General features: G+C 32.9%; 1 pseudogene across 1 annotated transcript; it reads left to right on the top strand.

Moving 5' to 3' along the window:
- The first annotated feature begins 22,063 nt into the window (after positions 1-22,063).
- On the top strand, positions 22,064-25,095 carry LOC143619248 (caffeic acid 3-O-methyltransferase-like; annotated as a pseudogene). The gene is made up of 5 exons (XR_013151158.1): positions 22,064-22,226; positions 23,393-23,783; positions 24,056-24,366; positions 24,454-24,518; positions 24,602-25,095. The product of XR_013151158.1 is annotated as a caffeic acid 3-O-methyltransferase-like (transcript).
- Positions 25,096-25,550: the final 455 nt, after the last annotated feature.

The raw sequence follows: 25,550 nt of genomic DNA, 5'->3' as shown, positions 1-25,550 counted from the left end.
GTTAATATTCCATAACGTCTAAACTACCATCATTACCATTTACTATTTTCTAAAACTATTTGATTTAAAAAGTTTAAATTTCCAAATTTAAATTAAAGTTGATTTTTTTATTTAATTGCTGGTTAAACGTTTAAGACGGTCAAACATTTTTAAATTGTCTGGTCAAACATTAAAGTTGATTTTAATTTTAAGTTGAACTTTTTAAATGGCTGATTAAACAAACATTCATAATGTTTAAAATTACCATCACTAAAATTTATTATTTCTAAAACGATGTAATTTAAAATTTATAAATTTCCAAATTTAAATTAAAGTTGAATTTTATGAATTACTGGGTAAATATTTCATAACAAGTAACATTACCACGATTAAAATTTATTATTTGTAAAACGAATATTAATATTTAATTTTCTCATTTCATGTTATGTTCCCAACATGATATAGCTAATTCATGGGTTGAATATTTGTTGATAAGATATCTTATTTTTTGTTTAATATTGATGTATATTTTTGTTATTATTCATGTATTTATGTATTTTTAACAATTCAAGTAATTTATTTGATTTTTATATAATCAATTTTTAATATTTTTCCGGCCAATTTTGATTCAGTACTCTTTAATGTTTTATTGGGTTATGATCTTTAATCTTTAATTTAATATTCCTGAAATATTAATTATAAAATTACTAATTTTTTATTAACATTTACTAATTATAAATATACTAAATTTACTAAACTAAATATAATATTAATTTTTAAAATTAAAATACATATTAAATTATAATATTCACCTTCCACATATAATTGTTCTAGAATTTAATAACGATATTAATGTACATAACTGATTCCATTATTAATTAACCTTTTAACTATAATTTGAAATTCAAATTATAATTGACTATATTTAAAGGTTTGACTAAATTAACAATAATTAAGGAAATAATTTATGTTTTTATATAATATTAAATAAAATTATATAACCGTATATAATCATAAAGTTTCTAAATTTTTATTAATATTTATTGAATTATAAATTTAGTAAATTTACTAAATCATAATAGTGATTTTTAAAATTAAACAAAAAAGTATAATATTGATTTTTCAAATATAATCTATTCTAGAAGTTTCTAAAAATGTTAATCTACATTAAATGAATCCGTTATTATTCTAGAATTTTATAATTTATTATTAATAATAATAATAATTGAAATTTTTACAAAAATTTGAAATTCAAATATATTTAAAGGTTTGACTATAATAAAGATAGTTAATGAAACTATTATGTTTTTTATTATTGTTATTGTTATTTAATTCCTAAATTAAGCAACATATTATTATTAAATATTAAACGATTTTGATTAACCTTAAATATTGAAATATTAAATTTATTATATAATAATACATTCTAAATATACATTTTGAATATAATCAATCGTTTATTTTAGGAAAAAAAAATAATAAGAAGAATGGTCTCTAGAAAGCTAGCCTTGGATTTCTAATTGTTTAAAACTGACCGGTTTGCCCATAACTGGTAAACGTATCGGACCACATTTTCGTTTTCAAAATCAAAATATTTTATTATTTATTATTTATCTCAATTAAACTAATTATGAATTTCTTACGATTATATTATTAACAGTCTCTAATTATCTAGATATTGTTATATGAGAAAAGATTGTTAAGGTGTTTATTCGTGATCTGAAATTATATAATATTACATAGAATTATATAATAGTATATAATCATAGATTCTAAATATACTTTGTTTTATGATTAATCTTTTATTTTTCCAAATATAATATATTCTAGAAGTTTCTAAAAATGTTAATATTTTATTTTACACTAATTTGAAATTCAAATATATTATAATGTTTGACTATAAAAACGATAATTAAGGAGAGAGTTTAATGTTTATATATAATTCTTATTATTATTTCATTTTTAAATTAAGCAACTTATTATTGTCTTTGTTAACTGATTTTGATTAACCTTAAATATAGTAAACCATTCTAAATATACATTTTCAATATATATTCTTTAGATATTGTTGTTAGATTTAATATAAGTAGTAGATGGTCAACACCTCTTTACACTTTCTAATAACTATAATTTGGAAGTTAAGATTTATTGGTTCCATATAAAAACTTTAGTAATGTTTATATGTTACTAATTATTATACATGTTGTTTTGTGTGGTTTATATTTTATATAATCTGCTATTGTGTTGTAACAATTTTCAGGTGTGTTAGGAAAAGTGATTTTCTTTTGGTTGAAGTTTTCAAGATGTTGATGATGATTTAATAGCAAAGAACATTATGAGTTATTTTGTTGATGTGTAATGGTTGTTATGCTCAAATTAACTTCTTGTAATTTGAAAGTTTTAATATTAAGACAATGTAAATCTATTAATTTTTGGTTGGTATGGTGATGTGTTTAGTGACAATGTAAATCTATCAAGTTTTAATAGTTAAAGAAATATATGTTTGTTTAAATTGATGTTTAAGTTGATTATGTTTAGTGACATGTTATTCCACCCGCGTGTCACGCGGGCTATAACCTAGTTATTAATAAAACTCTTAATATGGTGAATTAAAAATAACTCTTGAGTGGAGTTTTATTTATGTCATTTGATGAGTTTTATTAGAGTTTATGTCTCACATTAAGTGAGACTTTTCACTCATCCATGTCTCTTGTATAAATTTGCCTAAATTGAAGAAGAGAAGTCTTGGAACAAAAAATGATGATCATTAAGAAGAAGCCTTTGTACATTTCTTTTTCAAGAAATATTAGAGACAAAAAACTCTCTAAACTAACTAAAGTATCCGATGTAACCTCGGGCGCGTAGCCTTTTCTGGTAGTACATATTGCTTCGGCTGTTGTATACTGGGAAACAGATGTGTTGTCTCAGTAGAGGCGTGAAATCTTTTTTAAGTGAAACGTGTTGAACATGTGCTTCAATCACAATCGTCAACCTTTTGTTTTGTTCATTTTTGCAGCCAAAGAGACTACTAAAAGTCGTTATCATGGTAAAATAGGAAATTTTATTTTTAAGTTTATGTCAGGGGAGATTACAAGAAGATCTTGATGAATACCAAGTTGAAGACTTTATCATATGAAGTTATTTAGTTGAATCAATTAACATATTTATTATATTTTTCATTGTTTATTTTTATTTTGTATTACGGAATTTGTACTACTTATATCTCATTACTAACGAGAGTATCGTTAGTGTTAACTTTATTATTTTATTTTTTTAATAAAAAGTGACTCATATTCCTATAATCTTAAAGCAGATTTCCTTGAGATTGTTAAGGCAATCTTAATCCTTTTTACTAAGGATATTAGGTTCACGGAAAATATTAAAATTATTTTGTAATTGTTGCGACAATCATGTATATTTGTTTTTGAATTATGTATGTAGTACAAATTGTTGTGTATGGATTTATAGAGATGTGATAAAATCTTAAATTATATACTATGATACAAGAGGTGGATTTATAGAGATGTGATACAATATTAAATCCTATACCATGATACAAGACGAATGATTTTTATTCAATCGTTCAATTTAAGACCATTACATGTGTCGGCGCGCTCACACTAATAGACCATTACACGCCAACCAAACACGACAAATCAATACGATGAGATAACTTGTGCGTACCCGTAGCAACGCGCAGATACTTTTGCTAGTGTAGATTATGGATAAAAAATTTTTTTGACCCAATAACTATAAGACTGTAAAGATTAAATCAAATTTTATAAGTTTATGTTTTCAATATATATATATATATATGATTAGGATCATGTGAGAATTATTTTGAAATTGAGAATTTTGAAAACCATTTTAGACCACAAAAAACATTCTTTTTAACAAAAACATAAAAAAAATATAAAACAAAAAAAATCTCGAAAATAAAAAAAAGTAAAAAAACAAAAAGAAATTATTTTTTATCCCGGTTTTATAAAAAATAAAAAAATGAGAAAAATATCGGTTTAACAAAATTATACACATATGTATAATACTTATTTTTTAAATTTTATACATGTTTTTTATACACATATGTACAATTTAAGGTATATGATAATGTACATATGTGTACATTACGTAACTAGAGATTAAATGAAATTATACACATGTGTATAATACGAAGTTTTTTTTATATCTTTTTTATGAAACCAGAATGAAATATAAGAATTTTGATTTTTTTACTCTTTAAAAATTGTTGTTATTTTTTGCTTTATGGTTTTTTTAAAATATTTTTTTAGAGGTTTTTAGTGGTCCAAAATGGTTCTCAAAGTTCTCAATTTTCAAATTGTATACATATATATACTAGACGGGTGCCCACATGATGCCGCAGGTGTTTGAGCGCAGACCTTATTAATCACGTAACATATATGAATGTTTATGGCTCGGTTAAAACCTTGAAATTGTTTAAACCAGTAATTGGTTTGGCTTCTTCTTCTTCTTCTTCTTCTTTTTTTACTTTTGGTTAGTTGGTCGGTTTCAAAATTTTCAAAACGTAGTGAACGGTTGGTTCACGGTTCATACTGAAAACCGGTCATATGAAACCAGACCAGACTGTAAATGTTGAATGCATTTTAATCTTTTTTTTATTATTAATTATTAGATGTGTTTTGTTATATATATTAGATATAGTTAAAATGTAGTTGACCATAATCTTTATAATACAAATAACTTGGCTATTAGAACTATAAATTAACCTAACTGCGGTATGAATTTTTTTTTTTTTGTAATATTTGTTATTATTACGCATCCTAGGTCTTTCATTAATGTTTACCATTTATGTGGCTAAAAATTTCATTCTTTATTTATGATCATCTCAGGTATCATATTATATTAGTGTTAAGTTAAAATTGGTGGTACAGTTAAATTAATAATCATTTTAAACTAAATTTATTATTAAAGTTTAAACTGTGAAACCAAACTGGAACTAGACTGTTAGTAATGACTCGGTTTCAACTTTCGATGGTTCGGTTTGGTTTTGGACGACAAAAATCGGTACTAACGATGGGGCTCACAAGTTTAACTTAAAAACCGACATTGAAAGCCCCTACGTAACATATTAATTTATTTAAATTGAAAAAATTTATAAGAATATCATATTCAATTTAAGGAGTATACAATTTTCATTTTTATGGTGTAATTTTTTTATAAAAATATTAACGTATGAAAATGTTATAGTCGTTAAAAAATAATGGGTGGGAAGTTGGTTTAAAACTTAAATTAAAAACATAATATGGTTAAAGATGAGGGGCCAAACTTGTAAGTTGAATGGATTATGTTTAAAAGACAAGTTTACCCCTACTAACACATTTTGAGAACCATTTCGAGCCACAAAAAAAACCTCTAAAAAAAATTAAAAAAGTTATAAAAAACAAAAAAAACAAAAATTTTTAAAAAGTAAAAAAATCAAAATTCTTATATTTCATTCCGGTTTCATAAAAAAACTCAATATTGTACACATATGTACATTATCATTTATCTTAAATTGTACATATATGTATAAAAACATGTATGTACATATATGTACATATTATACATACTAGTAGCAACCCGCGCGATGCCGCGGGGGCGACAATTTGCAATGCGGTGCTCGTGTTTTGTTAGTTTATCAATCATCTCATGTTGTATTGTATTTTTATTACGTTAGTTTTCTTTTCGACCATTTGTATCAATGACAGGCCACTAATCAATCCGTCATCTCCACTACACTCTCACGAGAAAACCCACAATAGGTATCCTGGCCAATGTTGATGGCTACATCTGTGAAGTTTGACTAAGAAAAGTCAAAGTCGCATTGCTGAGTTAAGTTAATTAGATTGTTTGCTAACTTAGCTAGTTGAGTACCGGGTCAGATTAATTCCAGGTCATTTAGAGCTGATTGTAGTTGGGTAAAAATACTATTACGTGCTAGTTCAACAATGCAAACTAAAGAGGTCATAGTTTGCTGTAAAAAGGTTATTTTGGTCATAAACACAAGTTTTATTTGCTGCTAGAGATGGGTTCAGATTTGGATTGTTTTCGGCAGTTAACAACTAATTACAAGTCAGATTTCGGGCCACAATTTGTTTCACCAAGTTACATTTTGTGTTCAGATTACATACAAGGAGAATTCTGATTCTAACAATTTTAAATGGGTCATTTGAGAAGAGCATGTTAGACGATTTGGAGTCAAACTAAGGAGTTTTGTCACACCCCCTTCCAGGGCCTAGGAGTGCGACACATAACTTGGTATCGTGTTTGTAAATAAATCAGAGTTGCGTTAGTTTGCGGAAGTCTCATATAACTTTAAGGATCGAAAATGTAACATTTATATATATTCAAAAGACGGAATTATAAACATCCGTTTAAGTTAACAAAAGATTATTTGTTTATATTTACAAAACCACCACTTTAAAACATTAAGTTCACAAAAAGAATCCGAGCCATCGAATATCATAGTACTTCGCTATGCCAAGCTCTAACTTTGTTCACCTGCAAAATGTAAGAAAATACGTCAGCAACGAATGCTGGTGAACACGCTGACGCAAAAATATTTCTTTTAGTTTATTACCCCTCGAGACTACGCCTGCCTCGGCCCAACGTGGCTTAGGAATAACAAAGTCAAATAACACATTATAAATATGAGCCTCTACGCTAGGTCACCTCAGCAAACACCGCAACGTTCGACTTAGTTAAGTACCCGTAAATATACACATAAGGTTGTACTCCCTGCAGGAGAGCGTCCTACGACCAAGGGTGGTGCGATCATGCCCATACATCGCATAGTACCACCTATGTAAGAATCCAGACATACGTATACCACAGCCTGAGGGCTAGGTTTATACCCTTTATTTATAACGGTTTTAGGAACACATAGTTCCTTGTAAACAATTTCAAATAACACGTTTGTCTCATTTTTAAATAAGTAAAAGTTTGGGGGCGTATTCACCTTGTCTCTTCAGGATCGACTTCACTCACCGTCCAAGGGTCTTTCCCTTTCTTTATCTCGCAACTATAGTACGAGTATAAATATTTGTTAGTCGGATACACGATCCGGGTTAAGACCTTTAGTCTTATATCTCAATCCTCGATTGAACATTTAGTTCAATTCTTGTTTACTTGAAAACCTTTAGTTTAAAAGTAAGTTAATAAACCTTTAGTTTATAATAAAAACCCGACGTTTCTTCTTCTCCAAGAAACGTAATCTTTTCTTTTATTATTTATGAATACTCTTATTCATTAAATAATAATTTCATAACAAAGAATATTTACATATATACTTACACACATATATATGTTATCACAACATTAAATATTTATTCTTTTATTCATATCATTGTTATGTTATCTTTCTTTTCTTTTACCGATGTATCGAGTATAACATCGACTTAAGGCTTAAGCCTTGAATATAATATTAAATTTTATTGAATTCATCATTACGCCTAACCTTAATGGCGTATAGACACCCTAGGGACTTGAGCAGCACTCCAACGCCGCTTCAATCTTCTCGAATCGAGGAACGCCAAATCTTTAATACTCGTCGACACGCTTTACGAGATCTTTTGCCATTATAACAACACCTTTGCTCGAATGTGAGTGGCGGGTGGCACGAATTCCAAGGAAACGTTGGTACATAAACGAATGGTTCGGGACACGCTTAATGATGGATTATGGCACGCTTATCGAGGTAAGGCTAGAGAGAGAGTAGTGAGATGTGAGAGCAATGTTGGTGTGCAAAAATGAGCTGTCCATGGCCGCTATTTATAAACCAAATCTTGGGTCCCATCGCGTACCGCGCCCGGCTTTCTGGGCACCCCATCGCGTACCGCGACGTAGGATTGATGACGCAGAGGGTAGGTCTGCACGTGTCGACATGTGGCAGCCACCGCTCCACGTGGCAACACGTGGCAGCAGGCGTTGCCACGTGGAGACGTGGTAGCACATAGTGCCACCGTGTGCCACGTGGCACACGTGTCACACTGTGTTAGACTCCCCATCGCGTACCGCGATGGGAGTCTCTTCTGACCTGTCGCGTACCGCGATGGGTCAGGGAAATCAGATTTTACAAATTAGACCCTCAACTTTGGAATTTGGCAATTTTAGTCCCTAGACTTAGGAAAGTTGACACTTTGAACTTCGAAATTTTCGCGTTGTTACAAGTTTATCTAAAACTATTTTGATCACAAAGTTTAAAGGATCTGACACAAAACTGTGAAAAACTGGTAGAACGTGGGATAACGACAACTGGGTACATGTAAAACAAAAACGAAAAAGAGAAATTTGCTTATAATAAAGCAGATCAATTAAGTCAACCAATGTTGCTATCTCCACGGGCGAGTCCTCTATTTTAGTAGTAGCGTGATTCTTGAGAAAATTTTCAGTGTTAGATAATCATCAAGTGGTCTCATGACTTTCATCTGCCTCCGTGGTTAGTTTGGAGCTACAAATTCATAGACTCATTCTCTTCACATCATTCTTAAGGACATTAATATCATTTCCATTAACTCCATCTTGAACCTGTACAATGTGTATGTGAAGGTCATACATTCTGTTAGTTAATGTTGGTAAAGTTGTGAAAAAAACCTGGTACCGGACTCGATTCGGCACACCCGAACCGGACCCGACCCTACTTGAGCTGTGATGTGCTAGAAACAGTCAATTAAATATTAACTAAACTAAACAAGTAATAAGAACTAGACTTAAGACTCAACTACACAAAACACCAGCAAGTGAACCGGTCAATTGTACTAAAGCTAAGTAAGTCCGGAATATTGAACCCACATGACTCTATAAATAAATTACGTTAATTAACTAATTAGACTCGACTTACGACACGACTATTTATTATTGATGTTTAAAGGGGGTTTTTAAACTAAGATTTAAACTAAGAAAGCAAACAAACAAGTAAACTATAAAACAAGCAATTAATCACAAGATCGAAACCAATCAGAGAAGGAATCTACCTAGGTAAGAATCCCATGTATCAACAATCATCAAGCAATGGACAAATAACATGATATGGAAACTGATTTATGAACATATTCATCTAACAAACCCTAAAGGACCCTTGACTGAATCAAACGAAATCCTAAAGAACAATGATTAGATTATTAAGCAATCAGTAATATTAATTTCCTCACGGTTATCAAATATGGTTAATTAATAGTATCTAAGGCAAGTAATCTCACGAAACACTAAACCCTAGATAACTTGATAAGCTAAACACTATATCATGAACAAGGATCAACACAATAAACAAAAATATTGTCACTAATCTATCCTAGCATGCGATTGACCAAGAAACATGAACAACTCCTCACCTTACAGCTATTGGAATTTAGCAGAACATTCAAAACCCTAACCAACTATCAACTAGCTTCTATGATCTAATGGGCCCATTCAATCACAATAATCAAAACACCAAGTAATGATTAAACATAAACCCTAAATCTAAAGAACACAATCAAGAGATAAAAGATTTATGTGAAACTATAATTAACAATCAATCAAGATAATAAACATTCATATGCATCATGAAAGCAAAATCAAGTCTTTTACTATTAAAATAACGAAACCATAATCAAAACATTAGTCCAAAGCAAGAATCATGCATCAAACATGTTCATCAAACCTAGGTAGACATGAAGTCTAGCCTAGAATCATTATTAAAAACAATCCTAAACACGAATCAAACCGAACTCAAAACATTAAAGAAACACAACTTTACACGGGATACGAGATGTATAAATAGATGTATATCAAATATCCCCACACTTACTCTTTTTTCGTTCCTGAAAAAGTCTTATGCAGTTGGATCAGAATCGGAAAATACAGTCTTACAAACATATAGGTTAATTTTAAAGCTTAGAAAACGCAAAAACCGCGATCACCGATATTGTTGTCCACTTAAACCCATGCCTTAATCTTTACCGGGACAAATAAGATCCGACAATTAGTACTCAGTGGTTTACACAATTAAGACCCGCTTATTTTTAGCTTTTACCGGACCAGACCACCCCAACTTGACATAAACCTCAAAATTAGCAGAATTAAAACTTTTGTTGCTCTATTTTTTTCATGAATAGTTAAGACGATCAAGGGTATTGTTTATCCACCTAAGCTTAAGCATCAAAGTCTACCAAGCAGCCATTAGATACGATTAAGGTTCAATTAATTAATAGCTAGTGCTCCCCACAACATGACATACCTCCGTTATCAAGCAATACCCCAAATCCATCACCATAGGTGAGCATGCAAAATTTCATCTGTAAGGCTTACATGTAGCGTGTCCCTTGTGGTCCGTTTCTTAATGGTAATGAGACGCGAGCAAGAGGACCCCACATGGCTAACAGCGTGGATGATCAAGTCTGTAGTGAATTTGTACTTTTGTACTTTTGTGATCATGGTTTATAGACTTATAAGGGTTTGCTCTTTTTAGCTTTATTTTAAATATCCACAACCCCACTTAGGAATTGTGAATACCCAGATGAATATATTGCATACAAACCCATGGTCTCCGGAGCCGAAACATCCCATCAATACAAGATTTAAGGTTATAAAACCATACGCCAGTGAGGTGTAAAACACAAAATTAGCAGTTTAAGATTTATATCACAGGTTACACGGCATACTCTAACGTTAAACCTACCCAAGCTTCATATAATAACGTATTCAGATTTTAAAATTTCACAATATTTCCACTTTTCATACCAATAATTGAGGCTTGAGTATGGCCCGACCTTTCATTACTTATCTTCCACGGACAAAACGCTTTACCCACAAAAGATTTCGGTTTTAACCATTTTATCAAATTTCCCTTTCATTTTCAAGGCTGAGCCTACCGACACATCCCAAGTTAAGTGCGTTTTCTTTTATTTATCTCATATTATTAGTAGTTTGAAAAACCGATTTCCCGATAAATATCATCATCTCCTACTTTTACGCAAAAAAACTAGATTCAATGGACATTTTTAAAACATTTTTCAATTTTTTGTTTCAATTTTTTTATTTTTTTTCTTTTTTAAATTTAAACTACGACTCAAATATCCTATCCCCACACTTAATTTTGCATTGTCCTCAATGCAAGGATACGGACGACTTAAAACAAAAATAAAATAAAGTCGGACTACAAAAAACTAAAAATCTAAAATTAAAAACAAAAGCAAAATAAAAGGTTAACAAGCTAGATAATGGAAAAGACTTAGCTGGTAATATGCGAATGAAATATGATGCCAAAGTCTTCTTCCATAAATGCCCTCCAACTACGAATGTGCTCAGCAAATGATGACTCCTTCTCTCACGAACGTAAGCGGCCAAACAAAACAAATAAACATGTCTAAAAACTGTATCTTATCATAACGATAGATATTATGCAATTAAAGTATTTCACCAATAAATATATAAAATATAATAATCAGGAGCAAATAAATAAGCATGAAGTATACGACTCCACTGCTACTCCATCCCCACACTTGTCTTTTTCATTAAAGTCTTCATTGGGGATCATCTCTAGCTCATACAGTCTCTCTTTTACCTAGCAAAACTCAAAAACACCAAAACAAAGAAGTACTACAAAAGACTACGTTAGCGACTCGATGACTCAACGAAACTAAGAAAGTAGAAATTAAAATAAAGAAAAATCTACAAACTCTACACTTGAGTTTTCACTCAAGAACCCATGCTATGCGAATCACGTTGCGGACCGAGTGGAGCTTCCTCCACCTTGGTAGAACTCCAATGCCCTCGAAGATATCGAATCACGATCCGACCATTCATCAATCTTTGTCTTCTTCTTTTTAACACCACGAACCTTCTCAATCTTACGCTTTCCAACACCTCTTTCTCCAACATACTTCACCTTTACCCGAGAGCTCGAAACCGCTCGCTCCTTCCCCACACTTAAACTTACAGAACGGGAACAATCAAGACTATCCATGCCCGAGATAAATGATTCTATCGAGTAAACTGGGTGACATGGATCAATGAGACCGTCTTGACCACTCGGATGTCTCATGGACTTAGCCAAATAGGTGGCACTATCATCACCGGCTCTAAGAGTGATCTTACCTTCAAACACGTCAATGACCGCCCTAGTAGTACGTAAGAATGGACGACCTAAAATAATAGGAACTCTCTCGTCGGCCTCCATATCTAAAACAACGAAATCTACGGGGAAAACCAAATTATCTACCTTAACGAGCAAATTCTCTATAACACCCCTCGGATACTTCGGAACGATCGGCTAAAGACAATGTCATACGCGTGGGGGTGAGCTCTCCTAGGTCTAGCTTTTCATATAAAGAATATGGCATGAGGTTTATACTAGCTCCTAGATCGGCTAATGCTTGACACGTCGTATCACTTCCGAAAAGACATGGAATGGTAAAAACACCGGGGTCGGGCAATTTCTCAGGTACTTTATTGGTAACTACTGCAGAACACTCTCCATTAAGCGGTACAGTCGACAGCTCCTCCAACTTATCCTTTCTTTTAAGAAGGTCTTTCAAAAATTTGGCGCATTTAGGAATATGATGAAGGACTTCTACGAACGGAAGGTTGACATTCAATTGGCTAAATATATTAAGAAAATGCCCGTAATCTTTCGTATACTTTTGATTCTTTAGACGAGCGGGATACGGGGAAAAAAAGAAGGAAAATAAAAAAAAAACACTGAGCTAAATATACACAAAGATTTGGACTTGAGTTTGTTCACCTTATGATGGGAAAAATCGATGTGTGAGGGATCAGAAACATTCTCCATTTTAGAGTATCATAGCCATAGAATAAACACTTTGAATCATCACCGTAGAAACTTCAAGCTTTTTAAAGTCATTTAGTGACCTAAAAATTTCCCATATAAAAAAAAACATTCAAATCATGGTTATTGGATTAGATATTTGTTTTTTTTGTTTGGTTTTAAACACAAAACAAATTTGTTATCTGGTTTTCGGTTTTAAAAATCCAAATTTGATTCAAATAAAATAACATTGATGATTATTTCGTTTTGTCATTTGGCACAATCTTAATTAACCAATTCAATTCAATAACAAATCGTTGTAAAACAATAAACGATCAAAAATATAAAGTTAAGTTATACAGTCTAAACCGAAAATAGCGAACTGATTTAGAACTTAGTAGCCTATTGGAACCACCTGAACCCGGTTCGGTTTCAGTTTCAACTGAGAAAAATCTTTAAACCAAACCGAGGCTGCAAATGTGCATATATGAATTTCAATTAGTATATTTTCCTCAAACCTTTAAACTTTTAGTTTGAAGAATAACTGTGACAATAATGGTCGTTTTCACTTTGTATATAATCTTAGGTTGTATGTATTCAAATGTACTTTTGCCATGCAACTTTTAACCTATTTAACCCATCCAATATTTGGTCCGTTTAGGACAGATCATACCAAGTTTAAACTCTGTTTTTTAACACATGGGTATCTTATTCTGATTATCCAAAATCGTATTATCCCTTTAAACCCATTTCAAACATGATTAAAAAAAAAAGAGAAAAAAAATCCTTTTAAAAAGTTCTATTAATTAGAATTGATATTCTAATACTATTGAGTCAAACGTAACCCCTTTGGCCCACCTTAAATAATTCGTTATGATATGTTTTCTTGTGGGACAACCCAAAATAGCAAAAGAATCACATGATAAAAAAAAACAAACTTTGAAACCTATTATCAAAGGCACACATAGAAGAGGCTTTTGCCTTCAAATTTTCCCATCACCATGCAAAAAACATATTTCACATTGACAGTTCTTTGTCCTGAATATATACACATACCTCACTGATTTCTTCATTAACCAACTGTTTTGCAACCTCAGTCTGATCACTGAATCTATCAATCCTTTTCATTGATGTATCAAAAATTATGAAAAAAAACTGCAAATAACATACCAAGTTAATAGAACTAAATAATATATAATAACACGTGAAATCTAGTTGCAACAAACCATACCTTTAGTAAGATTTTTACTATCTGCTAATTTCTTCTTCAAAGTTGGTTTCTAAAACTTTATTAGCTTCATCAATCACAAAGCACTGCACAAGTGCAAATTTAGAATATAAAATATGATATTTCTCAATGTTGTAACGGTATATGAAATTCTCCCTACACATTTTGTCCTTTAGAAAAAATTACAAATTTTGTCCTTTTGAATTACATAAATTATGGAATGGGTCCTTTATCAAAAATAGTTTCACTCTTTATCCTTTATTTGGATGTTTGCCATGGTTTTTGTCCTTTAAGCTAACGCCCGTTAACTTATACCGTTAAATAGCCCCATGTGCATAAAATGTGATGGGCATAATAGTCTTTTCCCCTACCCTTCTCTTTCCACAATCAAGTCACTGCTTCTTCTTCATCTTCTTGTTCTTCAACCTTTACTTCAGTTCAAACTCCATTATTCACCTCTTAATTACACCAACAACAGACTCAATTCCATCTTCAATTTCATTCTCAGACCTTAAACCACACTCCAACACATGAACCCAAAACCCTAACCACACCATGACCATCATCCACCACTCAGTCTCACCCGTTCTCGTACGTCACGACCACACTTTCCCCAACCCACCACCAAAACTTTCCAATTTTACCCTCACCGGTCACCAGTACTCTGCAATTCAAACTCCATCACCAAACTCACAACCTCCAGATCCATAACCCGCTCCAAACCCAAACCCAAACCCAAAGAACTCGTATTCGGCTACCCAACTAACACCGTCGAGAAAGGCAAATACAGTTACGAAGTCAAGAGCAACAAACTCTCCGGCCTCCCGCCACGTGGCAGCCTCCGGTCTGATTCCGGCCTCCGCCATTGAACCGGTGTTGTTTCTCCTCCGGCTCCGGTGAAACCCTAATCGGACAATTGTCCGCATCCGACAACACCTTCCGTCTTGAGTTCCGGCCACCACCACACACCTCCCTTCCGGACACCACCACATAACCTCCTTTCCGATCACTATCAAACCCTAGATCCAGGCGTGCACTTCAGTTCGTCATTACCCTCCTGAACGAGCCGCCATAACAGAGATCAATTTATTACACCGGATAAACGAGTTGAAGATTTGGATATGACCGGAGATGGAGATGAAGGTTCATGATAGAAGATGATTGTTGAACGGTGCTGATTGTTGTAGTTTATAAGGAATTTGATTTAGATCTTTCAAGATCCATATTATTGTTATGAAAAAATGCTATGTTTCTAATGTTCAGATCTAGATCTATAATGTATTGGTTTAATCAAACAATATTAAAAAATATGTATTATTTAGTTTTTTTATTACAGGAGAAATGTGACACTCGTCAATTTCAGGTTAACTCCGTTAATCCAAACTCCGTCAATTCAAACTTAAGATCACTTGATCTATAACGCACACCTCATTACATTTAAACTAGGGTTTAAATGACGCTTGACAATTACTACATGTGTAGTCTTTCGGGATTGCACCGAAACGCAAACGAGTTGACGCAAATCATTAGTGAATAAATGGAAAACATCCAAACAATAATTATGTGATAATTATGTGTTAGGCTTATGTGCTATTTGATAAAATTTGTTTAAAACGTTAACTCAAGATGCAAACAAGTTACTTTAGGCTAGAAAGGTAATAATTAGAAGTTGAGGGGCCTTGATGTAACATGTTATTATTTAATAATAATCAAAACCCTAACTCTCTCTAATCCCGATCGGCCCCCCTCCCTTCTCCCTCTCTTGGCTGCCGAAAACAAACACACACATACACACAAGATTTTTCAAGTTTGGTTGAAGATTAAGGTGCTAGGAAGGTATAAACAACTATCCTATGTATTATACATGTTTAATTTTGATCTTGAATGGGTTAATCTAAAACCCTAGGTCACAAAAATTATGAGTAGGATGAACTAGGGTTGATTATATGTTTGTTTATGCGTTGATTATTGATTTAGATGATCATATGTGATTTTGAACGGTGAAAGATTGTTAAATCATTGATTGTTTGTAAACCCTAGAGGGTTACTACTGATTTTTATGGTTAATTATGTTTATTACATGGTTGGAGATATGTCGTATGCTTAGGATGCATGTTAGACGATTGTTTGGGATTGCTGAGTTTTGACAGCAGAGATTGTTAAACCTGAACGACATGTAACTTGTTAAATATAAAAGCAAACTGAGCTATTTATGAGTCTAAGAGGTAGTACTCTGAGTCTAGTTTCCAGAAAACTCAACCACGCCTATTTTGGAGGTGTTTTGGTTGCTCAAACGATTTAAATGTGATTAAAGGTCAAAACTGGTACTGGACAGATTGTAAGTTATGTTTAGACAACTGTAACTAAATGTTTATGTGGAAATTGGTCGAGGTTGTTAACACTACAGGGTACTATGCTGAGTCTAGTTTCTATAAAGTCCAAGTTTGTAATTTTTGGACGAGTAAAGGTTAACTTTTATTATTTTACAAAACTGAAGTGCAAATCTGAATTGTGAGACCTGCTGTTAGGTTGTTTTGTAATTATCATATCTCATGGACTACAAGACCAAATGGGTTGGTTCCACTTCTGGAAGCAAACTTGTTGAGTTAAGAACCTAACCCAATTGGTCTTGCATTAGTTGTATTTTTCATTTAACGGTAATAACAAATAACATTCTGTTGCGCATGATTTTGACTGCTGTGAGTTGCTGTAATGTTTTGATCATTGTGAGAAATATATGAGGAATAAAAATACAATAAAATATGTTCTGGAAACCTAACTCATGTATGCTTTTGTGACGATTTTTGGTGAATTAATTGAGATGCTATGATCTGTTGAATAGAGTAATCTTTCAAGTAGAATTCTGTCTTGATGAAACTAGCTGCTGAACTTTGTGAAAATACATGAAACGTGCTAAGTACTAGATAATTGTTATGTTTTGACCAAATTGCCCTTGCGGGGAATAATTGCTAGTAATGTACAATATTAATACATGATATGTAAGTAGTTGTTCACACATGTAACGTATCACGAATGTGTTTGTTGAGACACACACAATTCACAAACGAAACACGAAACGAATTCTATGCATAGGTATTATGTGCCGAGTCTAGAGACTCGATAATAGTTCCAACACTTAGAAAATCTCATTTGTTGTTTTAGAACGCTAGTGAGGATTTTTCTATGCCGCACATCCTTTGGTTTACTCGTTTTTGGAATTCTTCGCAAACAGTGAGTTTCACGTTTCCCCTTTTAACTCTTTTAAACGCTTTTCACTTGAGGGAGAATACATACTCCGAAACGCTTTTAGATTTTGTTATTAGATTATATATCACTTGTAAAGGCTAAGTGGCAAACGAAACAACTGAAGTCCTTCACACATCGAACCGTTTAGTATTGGATAATAGCGAGTCACTGTTGAATAGTATTACTGGGTTTGACAAACCCCACCCAACGCTAAGCTCGACTGGAGGTCGAGTGGGTGTAATTTTGGCTAATACATTACCATGGTCGGGATAGACCTGGTGGCAAGGCACATGATAAACAGTCAGCTTCGGTGTCGAACACTTAGTAATACTTGCTTTATAGGCTAGCTACCTATAGATATATAATTGATTTAACATTATCTGGTAACGCAAAACGCAAACGTAAACGCAAAACGCAAACGTAAATGCTTTATTGATATAAACTTGTGAACTCACCAACCCCGTGTTGACACTTTTAGTATGTTATTCTCAGGTAGCCGATGCGGGCGCACGGCATAGGATCATGCATTACTTTGAACGCTACTGTTTATGAAAACTTGTTTTAAACTATTATTATTGGGTTTTTAAGTCGTCCTGCGTGAAGCAACTTTTGGTTAAAGGTTTTACGCTTCCGCATTTATTTACACTTAAAGGTTTTCGTGGTTTGAAAACTTTATTTATGGTTTGATTATAACTAATGATTCCGATCCTGTTAGTTCACACCCTCTGACGGTAAAACTCCGTTAGTGGATTTTGAGGGTGTGACAAGAAAAGACTATTATGCCCATCACATTTTATGCACATGGGGCTGTTTAACGGTATAAGTTAACGGGCGTTAGTTTAAAGGACAAAAACCATGGCAAACATCCAAATAAAGGACAAAGAGTGAAACTATTTTTGATAAAGGACCCATTCCATAATTTATGTAATTTAAAAGGACAAAATTTGTAATTTTTTCTTCTTATTATCAACTTTTTATATATTCAATACCATATATTTAAAAGTGTCACTTTTACAATCACGTGCACCACCGCTCTCCGACCACCATTGGACGCGGTTGTAAATGGAGCACTAGAAGAAATATGCTTACAACTTCGTCGGAATTTACAACATTGAAGCTTCCGATGCTGTCGTTTCTTAGAAAACATCGCCAGTGAAAAGGAGTTGGGTTTCCCGACGAAAACTTGTGAGGCTTTTAGATCAATTGGATCTGAGTTCAAGTTCTTGATTCCTTGTCGGACTCGGAAATTAGAGAAGACGGTGATGATGGTGGCTGGTGGCGATGCTGGACGGAGATGGGGGTGAGGATGATGACGGGTGGTGACACATGGCAGAGATGGAGGTGGAGAGAGGGGTATTGATTTGGTTGTAGGAGTTGAAGAAAAGTGGATGATGAGGGTATTTGGAATTTTAGTTTAGGGTTAGGAAAGTATAAAAGGGTTTGGAGGTGGATTTGATTAAAAAAAAGAAAAATAAATAAAATAACAAAGTTACCAAAGTGCCCCTGACTTAACGGACAAACATAGACGGCGAAAGAAAAATGTACTAAATTTGCAAGTTTTAGAAAAGTGAGGTAGCCATTTGCAAAAGATTCAAAAATGATACTAAAGTTGCGTAATTGAACAAACTACATGTACTAAAATGACACTTAACTCTACAACAAAGTAATAATATTAAAGAAAAAACAAAACCCGCGCGTTGTGGCCGCGAACATACGTGAATTCGGTCAATATTGATAATATTGGCAAAACTGCACGTTGCGGTTGAGAACGGGCCATTACAAACGATGTAGATACTAGATTGTCAAACATAAAATGTCTTAAATAAAAAAAGTTTTAAACATAATAATTGGCTAATCAAATGCCGCCAAGGGGACCAATTCGATACTAGAACTAAAACAATTAAAAAAATCTCGTATAGTTTATAATACAAAAAATAACATGTTTAAAACGACATTTATACGGTCGTTAAAACCGGGGCGTTGCAGTGGCGACATATTTAAAACAACGTTTATCTAGTCGGTATATAATCTAGGCATTATGGTGGTGCTCGACGTGAATTTGATCGGTTACGTTTGTTACGTCACCTGCCGCCAAGGGGACCAATTCGATACTAGAACTAAAACAATTAAAAAAATCTCGTATAGTTTATAATACAAAAAATAACATGTTTAAAACGACATTTATACGGTCGTTAAAACCGGAGCGTTGCAGTGGCGACATATTTAAAACAACGTTTATCTAGTCGGTATATAATCTAGGCATTATGGGGTGCTCGACGTGAATTTGATCGGTTACGTTTGTTACGTCACCTGAATTTTTTTTTAAAAAAAGTACATATTAAAAGGGAAATAAAGAGAGAAAATTAATTACAATATTCAAAAATGTTTATCATGAACAACCTAATTTATGCTGGACTCACCTATAAGAAAAAAACAAAAAATAAAAAACATCACATAAAATTGAAGAGGCTGGATTCGAACATGCACGGAAAGAAGGTAAACAAAAGAGTCTTGAGAACTACAAGATCAACCATCACATGACATGCATCATTTGTTTACACAATTAATTGAGTTGGCTAAATACTCAAATAAAGACGTTGGGTTTTCGTTGAAAACTTGTGAGGCTTTTAAATCATTTGGATTTGAGTTCATGAAGTGCTTGATTCCTTGCCGGACTAGGAAAGGAGAGTAGACGGTGATGATGGTGGCCGGGGGCGATGCAGGATGAAGATGGGGTGAAGATGTTGACTGGTGGCGATGCGTGAAAGAGATGGAGGTGGGGAGAGGGATATTGGTTTGGTCGTAGTAGATGAAGAAAAGGGGATGATGAGAGTATTTGGAATTTTAATTTAGGGTTAGGAAAGTATAAAAGGGTTTGGAGGTGGATTTGATTAAAAAAAGAAAAATAAATAAAATAACAAAGTTACCAAAGTGCCCCTGACTTAACGGACAAACATAGACGGGGTTAAAAAAGTATTAAATTTGCAAGTTTTAGAAAAGTGAGTTAGCCATTTGCAAAAAAATAAAAAATGATACTAAAGTTGCGTGATTGAACAACCCCCAGGTACTAAAATGACACTTAACTCTACAACAAATTAATAATATTAAAGAAAAAAACACAACCCGCGCGTTGTGGCCGCGAACATACGTGAATTCGGTCAATATTGATAATATTGGCAAAACTGTGCGCTGCGGTTGAGAACGGGCCATTACAAACGATGTAGATACTAGATCGTCAAACACAAAATGTCTTAAATAAAAAAAAAGTTTTAAACATATTAATTGGCTAATCAAATGCCCCCAAGGGGACCAATTCGATATTAGAACTAAAACAATTAAAAATCTCGTATAGTTTATAATACAAAACATAACATGTTTAAAACGACATTTATATGGTCGTTAAAACCCGGGCGTTGCAGTGGCGACATATTTAAAACAACGTTTATCTAGTCGGTAAAACCTAGGCGTTATGGTGGTGCTCGACACGAATTTGATCGGTTACGTTTGTTACATCACCTGAATTTTTAAAAAATTAAATATTAGAAGGGAAATAAAGAGAGAAATTAATTACAATATGCAAAAATTTTATCGTGAACGACCTAATTTATACTGGACCCACCTAAGAGAAAAAAACAAAAAATAAAAAACATCACATAAAACTAAAGAGGCTGGATTCAAACATGCACGACAAGAAGGTAAACAGAAGAGTCTTGAGAACTAGAAGATCAACCATCACACCACACGCATCATTTGTTTACACAATCAATTGAGTTGGCTAAATACTCAAATAATGTGTTTTTGTGCACCATCATGTGATATTTATTTTATATAATAATAATAATAATAATAATAAACTTATCTAACTATCTGTATAATTGTCTACCACAAAATCCTACGTGTCGCTCTCAAATCGCTCCCCACCCTCTCTAGAGATACCAGATTGCTTGATTTAAGAATGGAGAACTCTCATTCATTCCTTAAATTTCGTGGGTATTATCCTACGGGTTTGATGATCCGAATATCTCAAAACGGGTTATATCACATACCCTCTTCACATATCTCAAATCTCAAACCCTAATAAAATCTTCAGCCCGTTCCTTTCTCTATCTTCCCTCCTTTCTTCTCCAGTCGATCTGAACACAGCGTTATCGATTATGATTCACTTTGTTCTTCCTTGATCTAGACGGGTATGTTATTCGGGTTGTGTTTTATTAGTGCGTTCGATATCATCAATCGCCTTAATCACAAATCATGACATCTTCTTTGAAACCCTAAATTGGTTCGTATCTTTGTTCTGCACTCAATCGCACTACATAATTTTGAGAAAACAAAACTTACACGTCAAATTTGGGTTTCTAGCCTCTTGAATTGTTTAGTAAGGATCTGTGAAGTGTTTTAGTTTGTTTCAGATTTTTTGCAATTGGATACCATTTGACCGATTGATTGATGGATTTAATCCATATTTATTTTATTGTACAAGAGCTATGAAGTGAGGTGTATGCTCAGTGAGAGCCAACGATGTTTGTGGGTCTACCAATTTTTGTCAAAGTAAGTTATTTAATTATAAGAGAAGTCTAAATCTTTTGTAAATTTGACAACTTACATAATTCTTATGTTCATAAGTCATAGTAGTTACAACAGTTAGTAGAACTACTAAATAAATTTGTCACATTAAAGTAATTTGAAAAATCAATAAATTGAATAGAAAACTTATGTTTCATATTCAAATTTGATGTATTTCTTTTTCTTTTAGACATGTGGTTGGCAGGTTGTTTGTTTCTTCGATTAAGAGGTTGCGGGTGATAGAGTTCTGAAGTTTCTAGCATATGCTGCTGTGAGTGAACTATATGTATGATCAAGTGGTTAGCCCGATTATTAAAGAAGCTCTTGCGGGCTATAGTTGGATCAATTTTGCTTATGGGCAAACTGATACAAGAAAAACTTGTATAATGAAAGGCGAAGGTGGGAAAGATTACAATACTTTGACTTTTGAGGTTAAATGCATCGCAGGTTAAAACTGATTTATAATTTGCATGCATTTAACGCCATATTTCACATCCAGTCGTTCGTTTTAAACACTAATGTCCTTATTAGTTTTTCCTTTTCATGTTTAAAGAATCAATATGAAGTTTTAAGGTCAAATATTGTCCTGTTAACTTCAAAGTAAAACTATATGCATTATGTATGTATTTATAAATTAATATACGTTATGCATGTCCAATTTCAACCGTTTGACATACTTTTTATACATAATGGAGAGTTTCATGAGGATGTTAGAGGGATTCCTAGAGCAGTTGAACAACTTTTTAACACAAGTAAAAATGTAAAATTCTAAATTGTTGGAATCAACCTTTTGAAAGCATGGTTCATGTAAGTCAATTTCACTTGGATCTTGATTTCTAGAACTATTTGTTGGGTTCTCGCTAGCTGCTCGATGAAATTATGTTATCATTTAAAGTGTTTTTTGAAATCATATAGAGACATATAGTAATATTTAATTTTACAAGATTGTTAACCAACTAAAAATCCGAAACCAAAATTCATGCAAACAGTAAAGATAACAATTCTTTTAATACAAAAAAAAAATCATTGCAAATGTCTTAATTCTAAACACACTTTCGTACCCGTGATGAACGCACTAATATGTATGTATTAAATCTACTCAAACTTATGTCCAAAAAATAAAATTAACATCAACCAAAATAAAATAACAATTATATATATAGAGAGAGAGAACAAAACAATGCGCTTTTAAATATACTTGAAATTAAACTTCATCCCAAGAATAAATATAGCCCATTTCAACCGAAAAAAAACTATAATCAAAATAACATTAAAAGCGACAACCACAGTCCATGTAGATTAATTAATATAATATAACAAATTATATATTCAATTTAATATTAAAACAAAAACACTCTAAATAAACCCGCGTAGCACGCGGGCTAAAAAATGATACTATATATTTAACCATCAACTCTTTTGAGAAGTGGCAAATAGCCTCATACGTACGTACGGGTGAAAATCAACACTTGGAAAATCTGATGCAACGTGGGAGAGTTGTAGTAATACTTGTTTCATTATACATCTAACATCTGGCTAGTTCTATATTTATTTATATAAAGGAAGCTAGCTTTCTTTGAGATCAAACACAAAGTCGTTATTAATTACCAAAGCAAAAATCATGTCACACTCTGAAGAGGAAACCTTCAATCACGCAATGCAACTTATTTCCACTGCCACATTGCCAAAGGCGTAGTTGAATGCAATCAAGCTCAAGGTTCTTGAGACTATGGCCGAGGCGGGCCCAGATGCCCGACTCTCGGCTCAAGAGATTGCACGCCGTTTGTCAATCTCAAACCCAAACGCCCCTAGTATGCTTGACCGTATGCTTCGGTCACTTGCAAGCAATTCCATCGTCACTTGCAGCCAACAGGTCCACGATTCTACGCCAGTTAGAGTTTATGGACTTGCGCCCGTTGCTAAACACTTTATCCCAAACGAAGATGGGGCGTCTTTAGGATCATTACTGGAGATGAACCAAGATCATTCGTCCTTTGACACCTGGTAGCTATTTTATTAATAATCAATGGATCCTTAACCCATGAAATTTAGATTAAGAAATCAATGATGAGATCATAAATAGCTTAAACTTCATCAATTTTGCACATAAACATAAAGGACAAAAGGGTAAATTGGTATACCAACTTTTACAAATTGTGCGTAATTTTATATGTATTATGCATATGCGTTATTATAAAAATAATAAGTTGTCTACTTGTGTATGTGTATAAAGGTTTGCATAATATGTGTAATTTTTCGTTTATGGACCAATTAAGGTCTAAACTTCAAGATTCAGTGCTCGAAGGTGGTACTCCAATTGAAAGGCTTCATGGAACAGGCAGATTCAAACAAACAGCGTTGGATGATAAAATAAATGCGATTTTCAACAAGGCTATGGTGGATACATCTGTTATCCTCGTCAAGGATATGCTCAAGTGTTACCATGGTTTTAACAACCTCAAATCACTAGTTGATGTTGGTGGTGGTCTAGGAATCACACTCAATATGATAGTAACTCAGTACCCGACCATTAAGGGCGTTAATTTCGATTTGCCACAAGTGATAAAACAGGCGCCACTCTATCCCGGTATGCTCATATGAATCTAGACAGTAATAATTTAAGTTGAATTGAGTCTTATTTGAAATACTTCCATTTTATTACATGCATGTGTAGGTATAGAACATGTCGGTGGAGATACGTTTCAAAATGTTCCAAAAGGTGATGCCATTTTCATGAAGGTATGCAATTCTACACACAGGTTCATGCATAATTGCATACACATATAATATATTAACTGACAAATAAACTATGATATATATAGTGGATATTACATGGTTGGAGTGATGATGATTGTGTGAAGTTGCTAAAGAAGTGTTACAACACTCTCCCTAGAGATGGGAAAGTAATTATTGTAGAAAAAATTATTCCCTTTATACCTGATACAAGCTATCTCACGAGAGCGATCACTGATTTGGATCTCACCATGATGACTCACACTACTGGAGGAAAAGAGCGCACCGAAGATGAGTTTCAATCTTTGGCTAAACTCGCTGGATTTCGTGAGATGAAAAAGATGTGTTTTGTCTCAACATGCTGGGTAATGGAGTTCAACAAGTAGAAGCATATATAACATGTTTACTGCAAAACTAACTTTGGAGTATAGAGAACTATGAGAATCGTATAATGCATTTGCTTATATGATTCTTCTAGTGCCTTATTTAAAATTGGTTTTGTATTAATGTGGATGTATATTTCTTCCATCATATATGTAACCTTTTTATTACTATCAAATAAATTATGGGCAATAATTTAGAGCGGTGGTCAAAATATATAACATTAATATTCAAGTTATAGCTTAGAAGTATAGATGAGACTATGGTCTTTAACCTTGAAAAGATTTATAACATTCATAAAGAGTTTTCATAAAACGTTACTTCTTGACGAAGTAATGTTAACAAAGTTATATTTAGACAAACATGTAGTAACTGTAAGGGGGATATTACTGGTAGTGAGTAACTTACCAAAGGAAAGTAATTTTTATAAATCCTAATCAACCGTGAGACCCGTTTACTTACCTGGAGAAACTCATCAACAAGTTAGAACCTATTAAGCCAAAGCATGCTATATCAAATGCCACATTAAAACAAGTATTTTCATTCAAAGACAAAGATGAAAACTTTATCAAGGTTAAGCTCAAGGGCAATAGCATCAAGAAACACCATCCAAATTTTTATAAGAACCTACTTATGTATAGGTTAATATCATTCTCA

The sequence above is a fragment of the Bidens hawaiensis genome, unplaced genomic scaffold, assembly GCF_021521415.1.
Source record: "Bidens hawaiensis isolate Kalapana, Puna unplaced genomic scaffold, B.hawaiensis_p1.1 tig00002423_1, whole genome shotgun sequence".
NCBI classification, from domain to species: Eukaryota; Viridiplantae; Streptophyta; class Magnoliopsida; order Asterales; family Asteraceae; genus Bidens; species Bidens hawaiensis.
Note: the sequence above shows the minus strand (reverse complement) of the source record. Positions and strands in the feature narration are given on the sequence as shown.